The sequence below is a fragment of the Miniopterus natalensis genome, chromosome 4 (genome assembly GCF_054644295.1).
Source record: "Miniopterus natalensis isolate mMinNat1 chromosome 4, mMinNat1.hap1, whole genome shotgun sequence".
NCBI classification, from domain to species: domain Eukaryota; kingdom Metazoa; phylum Chordata; class Mammalia; order Chiroptera; family Miniopteridae; genus Miniopterus; species Miniopterus natalensis.
The window spans coordinates 39397772-39406840 of NC_142084.1; the positions used below are offsets into that span (position 1 = coordinate 39397772).

At 39.7% G+C, this 9069-nt stretch overlaps 1 pseudogene; it reads right to left on the minus strand.

Annotated features, from left to right (window-relative positions):
• Window positions 1-1921: 1921 nt before the first annotated feature.
• LOC107532477 (ferritin light chain pseudogene) lies at window positions 1922-4659 on the minus strand (annotated as a pseudogene).
• Window positions 4660-9069: the final 4410 nt, after the last annotated feature.

Here is a 9069-nt window from a genome sequence, read left to right on the forward strand (position 1 = left end):
GAAAACATTAGTTAGCATTGGGTCTTGTGCAAATTTAAAATTTCTTTGGTTCACTGCACTTGAGTCTTGTGTAGTTCAAGTTTCACTTAGCCTTGGCAGTACTCAACCTTGCTCTTCAAAGGATAAAGATATTTGAAAAGCATCATAGGCCTTCAAATGTTTTTTAACAAACAATGCTGATTACTTAACTATAAACAAATCAGTAACATCTGGATCATTTGCAACCTCACATGCAATTTTAAGGAGAAAAAAAATGCCTGGAAGAATATACTTAGGGCTTAGTCAAATATAAAATTTGGGAAATAGACTTCTTTAGGTAGGTTTGTGAAATTCCATTCATCAAAAGATTATCTCCATCCATTGTGTAAATCAAGAGACTAAAAGTTAAAAGGTCATTTCTTTTCCACATTACAAAAAAAAATACTCAACAGTACTCATGTAAATAATAACACCATCTTACATTAAAGGGCTTTATTATTTACAAAAGGACAAAGTTTTTTTAATATTTTATAAAATCAATAACTGACTTTTAAAAGAGATGATTGTGATAAAATTTCAAGTATTTAGATGATTTTAATATCTTTTATTTTTAAAATCTCCTATCTACTTCCAAAAGAGTTTGCAGTTGTTTATAATGAAATACACATATGTTTCCGTCTGAGTCCAGTCAGGAAAACAGAAACCACTCAAGGTCTTTTACAAAAGGGGATATTAATTCAGAGAATTAAATGCCCACAAACCAGTGATAGAAGAACTAGGAAGCCAAGCATAGGACATTGAAGCAACCCAGAGATTAGCAACATAGGACATTACCACCACCCCAGATGCTGGCCTTGTTTTACATTTCAGGTTGGCTAATGTGAGCCCCTCAGGCTGTCCTCACAAATGGCCTCCTCTGTCTGCTTTGAGTCCACATTATCTGTACTCTGGGGCTCACACTAGATTATTCCTAATCACCTCTAGCGTCACCTATAGTGTCTGGTCTCACTGCCCCAGTGGTTGCTACAGCGTGCTGACAGAGTGAAATATGAAGTATAGAGGCCAAACTTGGGAATCAGAATTGTTGGGGGGTGGCACTAACAGGTGAGGGTTAACTTGCATAAAACAGATCCGTTTGCAGGATGGTCTTCCAGAAAAAGAGTAGGCCTTCTGCAAAGTTCCAGTGGAAACAGAATACAGCTCAGTGCATAAAGCCACTGGCCAATGACAAGTGTTAGACCAGGCTTTTCTATCTTGATCACACCCGAGTATGGGCTGGTGCTCCCCCAACTGTGAAGGTTAAGGTGCTGCGTCATACAACCAGCTCACATTATATAGCTTCAAGGATTGGACTCCATGCCCCATCTCATGTCCGGAAATACAGGGACATTGCTGAACTGGTAGAATGGAGCTAGAACCAAGTTTCTGACCTGTCATATTGCTATTGTGTTCCAGCCTCTGATCATGCCCTGTAGTGGGGATGGAGGGGCTGAAACCTTCCTATTAATGCAACTATAAAGCCTCATAGCCCAGAGGTTGGGGTCCCTCGCCCACTGGCTGATTCAGGTGGAAGCCTCTGCACCGCCCCACAGTGTGTGGGCAGTAAGAGGATCTGTGCTCCTGAGACTTCTGTTTCCATGGGATGTCCCTTACGAATGCAACAATATATGTAGGCTACATGGTCATTTACCTTGTTTGCTAAATACTTAAGGCTTCTATTCTAATTTACATATTGTTTGCTTAGAGTTATCTCTCAAGTATTTTTCTTTTTTCTTCTTTTGTTGCAAAAAGCTTTATTGTTTTGATTTGGTCCAATGCATCAGAGAGGACTCCAGGGTGATTAAAAGAATGGTTAGTGGTTTCAAGGAGAGAGAAGCTTAGGCAAAAGCCAGACACCAGGGGAATGCAGGAGCCCCTCCAAGGCTTTGGACTCCAAAGGCTCCTAGTCATGCTTGAGGGTGAGCCTTTCAAAGAGCTACTGGCCCAGTACAACCTGGGGGCTGGCCAGTCTGAGGAGGCCAGTCAGGTGGTCACTCATCTTCTTGATGAGTTTCACTTCTTCATCCAGGGAGTGGTTCTCCAGGAAGCCACAGAGATGGGTCTGGGGGCAGAGCTCAGGGCATGCAGATCCCAAAGGGCCTGGTTCAGGTTCCTCTCCAAGGCCATGGCGGCTTCCATGGCATCCTGAGTTTTGCCCCTCTCATCTTGGGAAGGCTTCAGCATGTCCTGGAAGAGAACAGCGCCACCCCTGCTTTTGGATCTCTCCACCAACTCACAGAAGAAGTGGCCCACACCCTCCAGTGCCACATCGTGGAGGTTGAAATAGAAGCTCCGAAAGAGGTAGGTGTAGGAGGCCCACAGAGCCTGGTTGGTCAGGACGTTGACCACAGCCTCCACCTTAGTGGAATAATTCTGACGAATTTGGGAGCTCGTGGCTGTTGGAAATAAGGAGTTAAGGTCGAAAAACAGTGTTGCCTGGTCTCTAGGCTGAGGATGGCTGAGATGGTTCTGAAGGTGATGACTGGAAAAGAGTTTAGAGGGTGGTCGGAGACTAGAAGAAGGGGCGTCCCTGGGTCTGTTCCATCCAAACACTGTTGAAGATCCCAGGAACCTCCGAGGGCACTATCAAGTATTTTTTCAGATTAAGTACAGGGGTCGTATATTCTCTGAATCTCTGCTTATGATTTTATTCCCCAGTAGGCCAATTATTTTTTTAATCTATGTAAAATATCCTAGAGTTTCAGTTCTTTTTCTAATAATGTATAGATATTATTCTACTAATTTCTAGCTTCTGATATTACAGATTGAAGTCAGAGGCAGTTTGTCTTTCTTCCTTTGTAAGTAGAAATTCTTTTCTGACTGGAAGCTTTTATTTATCCAAAATCCTTGGAGTTTCAAGTTTACCAGAATATGACCAGGAATGTATCTTTTCTTATTAAAACCATCTGGAATTCAGTGAGCCCTTTCAATCTGCATGTCTTTCTTCAGCTCAAGGAAATTTTCTTCTGCTATGTTTAATTATTGACTTTTTTCTATTATTTCTTTTTATTCCCCTGTGGAATGCTTATTATTCATATGTCAGGTCTTCTGGACCTATCTTTCAAATCTCTCCTCCTTTCCCTAATGATTTCCATCTCTTTGTATTCTTGTGCTTGGAGATCTCTTTCTCTTGATCTTCATGCCCGTACATTGAATTTTAGCTTTAAACATCTTCCCTTTGTATTACTATGCTGAATTCCTAGCCCATTTGCACTGTTCATGAAGGTCCTTCAGAGTTCTCATTATACTTTTCATTCTCTTCTAGCAGCTCTCTTTTAATAAGGTATGATTCTGAGGGTTCTGTGTGTTCACTGTCTCGCTGGCTGTGGACCTAGACATATTCACCTTCCTCCCAGGGGTCTACCTATTTTTGAGAACCATACTTTCCGTGGAAGCTACGGATTTTAGATGCTAGCAAGGGCACTCTGCAACGCAGGTCCTTAGGCTCTCCTCTGGCTCAGAAAGAAGAGGAACCTGCAGCCACTCCTTCCCAACCAGGTGCTGTTTTCCTTATTGGCCCCACTTCTTCACCCCTTCCTAGGTCAATGCCCTTGTAACTGCAGTAGCTCCCCATTCCCGGTGGGACTTTCTGCCTCAGGACTTTAGACTGGGCTCAGCCATGTGACGTGAATTGACCAATAGGATGTTTCAAGCAGAGGCTTGACAAAGTGCCTGGCCATTTCCCTTTGCTGTCTGATTTCTTTGCCTTCACCATGGGAACATCTCTAGGATAACCTGTGGATGGGTGAGACTTAGGGAGCAGAGATAGTCATCCAGTTGACCCTCCACATGACTTTCTATCATATTTCAGGTTGTTCATGGAGTCTGAAAACATAGGCTAATATGCTATCAAGGACATCTTCAATCTATAAAAAATAAAATAGCATGAATAGATATTTATGTTTCCAGCCTTCACAGGCATTTTTGTGGAACAAAAGCCAAAGTCTTTATAAGCTACAAGTGTTATAGTAAAAGCTAGGAAAATTCCAGGACAAGAGGAATAGGGAAGCTGAGACAGATAATTAAATAGCAGTTTGCAGCCACCTAGTAAATCCTATCTTCCCTAAATGAAGGACACATAAGAGTAAATGGTTTGCACTTCTCCCCAACCAGAGGGTAAATAGCTTAAATCATCCTACTCAGGGAGACAGATAACAGAAATCCAATTTGTGCCATTTGCCAACCATAACCAAGGACAGGCAAATAAGAGAATCTTATTTTGGTCCTAGCCAGTTTGGCTCAGTGGTTAGAATGCTGGCCCACAGACTGAAGGTTCCTGGGTTTGATTCCAGCCAAGGGCACATACCTAGGTTGCATGCTCAATCCCTGGTTGGGGCAAGTGCAGGAGGCAACCAATTGATGTCTCTCTTACATCGATGTTTGTTTCTCAGTTTCATACTCTCACTTCCACCCTCTCTGAAAAGCAATGGAAAAAAATATCCTCGAGTGAGGATTTAAAAAAAAGAGAGTCACATTTTGTACATCAGCATAAAGCTGATAAATATTCTATTGATCTGCCCCTAAGACCTCCCCTAAATGCCCAGCCTTTAAAACCTCTAAACATAAGGGTCCCAATGTGTTCTTTTCTTCAGAGAGCATACCAGTGCCATTTCCTTCCTCTTCTTCTTCCCCCACAGGCATGTGTCCCCTAACCTCAAGGGACCCCATGAGACTTGCAACCAGGGGAGCATTGGGCAGCAGCAGCTTGTCCTGGGTTAACTCCCTGAACCTGTCTCCAAGGCCCCCTTCTCTCTCTCTGATTTCTCAGTAAGCCAAAGCAGCCCAGACTAGGCTCTTCTGTTGTTTCTATGCCCTTGTTTCACTGTCTTAAGTATATTTTTGCTGCGGTCAATAAATTCTTGCTTTCTTTTCTACACTTTGTCTCTTGATTGAAATCTTTCCCTCAAGAAGACAAGAACGGAGGTCTCCTCCTCGTCTTGCAGGTAACACAAGGAAGTTTTATATATGCTCCTTCTCTCTCCATCTCTGATCTCTGATCTCTGAAAATCTCTGAGATCATTCTTGCTCATTCTTCTCCAGGCACACTGGCCTCCGTGCTGTTTTTCCTCCAGCACAGGCACTCTCCTACCTCAGGACCTTTGCACACGCCTGGAATGCCCTTCACCTTTTACCCAGATATCCAAACACGTGGCTTACTCCCTCAATTCCTTCATATCCCTTCAAAGGTCACCTTCCCTTATCACTCTGCTCATCCCCTCTAAAACTCTATTCTCTTTTTTCATTTTATTTTTCCCCACAGCACTTGTCATAATGTAACATAGTCTACATTTTACTTATTTACTTTGCTTGTTTTGTCTCTTTTTCACTAAATTGTAAATTCTATGTGGGCAGGGATTTTTGTTTTGTTCACTGCTGTATCTCCTACACTTAGACAGTACTTAGTTTATTAAATTGAATAAAGCAATCTATTTTAAAACATTATCTTTAACACAGAGCCAAATTCTATTTTTATTGTAACAAAACAAGCCATTTAAGTTCAAGCAAAGTCTAATGGTGGCTGAAGAGAGATGGTGGTTTTAGATACAATTTACTAATCTATTAGGGGCCAGTTACAATTTCAATCTTAGTGGATTCTCATAGTGGTAGATATGATGTGAATTTTTAAAAAATTTGAATGTATAAATAACTTTTTTTCTGTGAAATAAAGGACTAGCTGTATCTTAACAAAAGCCTTAAACATTCTTAATGGTTTTCTCATTAAGTTAAAACAGTGTACTATAGTTTTTGCCATTAACATAATGTGACATGAGTTATTCTGAGGCTTTGCTTAAGTAAAAATAATTTTATAATGCATTTCAAATAGAGAATTAGTTTAATTATTTTGTCAAGCCACATATTGTATGTATATATGCATATATGTATATATATGTGTCTATATATACATTTTTTCAATTAGTAGCAAGAAATTCTTAGAATGTTTGTAAAATACATAAATAAAAATATATCATATAAGAATACTTTTGTCCCACTTAATTCTGCATGTCATTAGGTATTTTTCATAAACATAGTTATAATTGCAACACACTAATCTATATGGGTTCTCTACAATTTATCTATTTCCTTGTTATAGGACCTATAATCTAATCTGTTTTCTATTTTTCTCTATTATAAATAAGGCTTTGATGATCACCCTTGTACACAATTCTTTGAATGTATCTGTTATATATATTTAGGATGGAGTCCTGGATATAGAATTAATGAATCAAAAGATATAAACATGTAAGAATTTTTTGCTACATATTGTCACATTATTTTCCAGCAATATGACATCACCTTTTCCTTCCATTAGCAGTGTATTAATGCATCTCATCCCTCACACACAAGCAATGAATTTTTTTTATTATGGTAAAATATACATAACATAAAAGTTACAGTTTTCTCCTGGCCGGGCATGGCTCAGTGGTTGAGCATCGGCCTAGGATCCAGGAGATCACTGTTCGATTCCTGGTCAGGGCATATGCCGAGTTGCGGGTTCGATCCCCAGTCGGGGGCGTGCAGGAGGCAGCCAATCAATGACTCTCATCATTGATGTTTCTATCTCTCTCTCCCTCTTCCTTCTTCTCTCTGAAATCAATAAAGATATTTTTTTTGAAAAAAAGTTAAGTGGTTTAAAAAAAAGTTACCATTTTCACCATTTTTAAAATATATATATCTTTATTGATTTCAGAGAGAGGAAAGGAGAGGGAGAGAGAGAGACAGAAACATCAATGATGAGAGAGTCATTGATCGAGCCCACAACCCTGGCATGTGCCCTGACTGGGAATCGAACCCCGATCGCCTGGATCCTAGGTCTACACTCAACCTCTGAGCCACGCCTGGCCGGGCTCACCATTTTTTTAAGTGTATTGTCCTGTGGCATTAAACATATGCACATGGTTGAGCAACCATCACCACTATCCATTTCCAAAACTTTTTTATCTTTCCAAACTGAAACTCTTTACCCATTAAACACTAACTCCCTCTCTCCATGTTGTAGCATGGGTCAGAATTTCCTTCCTTTTAAAAGCTAAATAACATTCCATTGCAGGTATACACCACATTTTGTTTATCCATTCATCTGTTAATGAGCACCTGTGTTGCTTTTGCCTTTTGTCTAGCCAACATTAAATTTTAAAAACTTTCCCCCCTGTAGTTTTAATTATATTTATTTTATTTATTGCAATGCTGAACACACACAGACAAACATACATAAACATGTACACTCACATTTCCCCCCTCTTGACTAGTTATCTGTATTTTCATTTTCTGTGTGTGCCATTTTTGGACAAAAGCTTTATTGACTTTAATAGGTATTTTATGGAACTGAGGGTGAGCAGAGTTTGCCACCTATAAGTACACCTTTTGGGATATTGATTATTTTAAGCTGGCTATTTTCAAGAACAGAAAGATTTAGGAAAAACCTTTGACCTTCCCCCTAGCTGCCTAAAAAACTTTAAGATAGAGAACTTGCTCCAGGAAGGGAGATATCATCATAGATGACTGGAGTTTAATATGAACTAGGTATGATAGGGGGGAACTTAGCAAGCCCATTTTATCAACGTCCTCTCTGTATCTCATTGTTTCAGGATGGCTCAACAAACGTCTGTTTACTAAACATTAACTTTCATCTCCCTGTGAATTGCCTTCCTTCCCTTTGAAGTCTCAGACCCCCTACTTCCCTCTCCTTAGTCCAGAATGACAAGTATGCCTCATTTGCTTTACTGTTTTTGGAATTTTTATGTCTATGTGAAACCCCTGTGCAATTTTCTCCCTATACTCTGCTATATGTCATTGGAATATTATTAGACCGGCCAGAAGAATTTAAGAGGGTAGAAGGAAAATTATTTTTCCTCCCCATCAGGATCAATACAAAATTTGTTGTTCTTATCTTAATAATATCATTAAGCTAATAATAATATCATTAAGCTAATAGTAATTATTAGCTTAATGATATTATTAAGCTAGGGATATCTCATTTATGTTTGTACCAAGAGTGAGAAGTTTTAAGTCATGTATTTATTTTGCAATTTGCCACAGCTTCCTTTAGATGGCATTAGATCCTTGGGCATATGTTGCAGAGATTTTTGGATATTGCATGTTTACGTGTATGTTTTGACAGCTGGATGGATTTCAAATCTAATCCAAATGTTATTTGAGATCTAGAATGCAGGGTGAAGCAATATAGAAGCTAGACACCTTAAGGCCTCTTTCAGTATTTAGGCTCTAGTCTGACTGTTCTTCCCTCTTGCTTTTTTTCTGTAGCAAATATTTTCCAGGCCTTTGCCTTAGGTAGATATCGTTAGAAAAAAAATCTTTACAATGATTTGAAGTTCAGTGTGAGGTCCTAAGCAAAATAGACTGTCATCTCTCTCACACATGGTAGAAGTTTGGATTGGGTTCTTTTATGTATGTAAGGAATCCCTGCCATTCATTTTTCTGAACCAATACTTCAGACATCAGAATTTACAGTTATGCTTGGCATCATGGATGCTAAAATATCTAGCAGTGAAGGACATGGGGAATTGGCATTTCCATGATTCAGATATTTGGATTTTGATGTGAAGCAATGATATTTTTATTCTCATTTTTTGCTACTGCATTCAGAGTTCATTTTGCTGATAGTTTGTGGTGGTTGTTTTTTTGTAAGTTCTCACGCTGCTTTGGCCCCCTTAAAGATACTTTACTCTCAGGAAGAGGTAACTTGCCTCTAGCACATTTTACTTTGTTGTCAAGAGTTTGACCAGGGGCTGGGGAGGTCAAAGGATTTGTGAGGAGTCTCAGCTGGGTGATTTTGTGGCTAACCTCCCCTACACAGTGCTGGAATCAGCTGGCTCCAATATCTTTGTTCTGTCTAGCCGCTAGGCCGCATTGTCTTCCAAATGAAATGAAAGTACTCCTGAAAGCCAGAAGGAAACCCTTCAACTCACTTGATTGGGAAAAGACTTCTTTTAAGGCAAGGGGGTGAGGTAGGGGGCTATAAGAATAGCCTTTTTCCTAAGCAAGTGACTTGGAACATCTCTACCTTTTGAACCATTAGCATTTTCTTTAGTA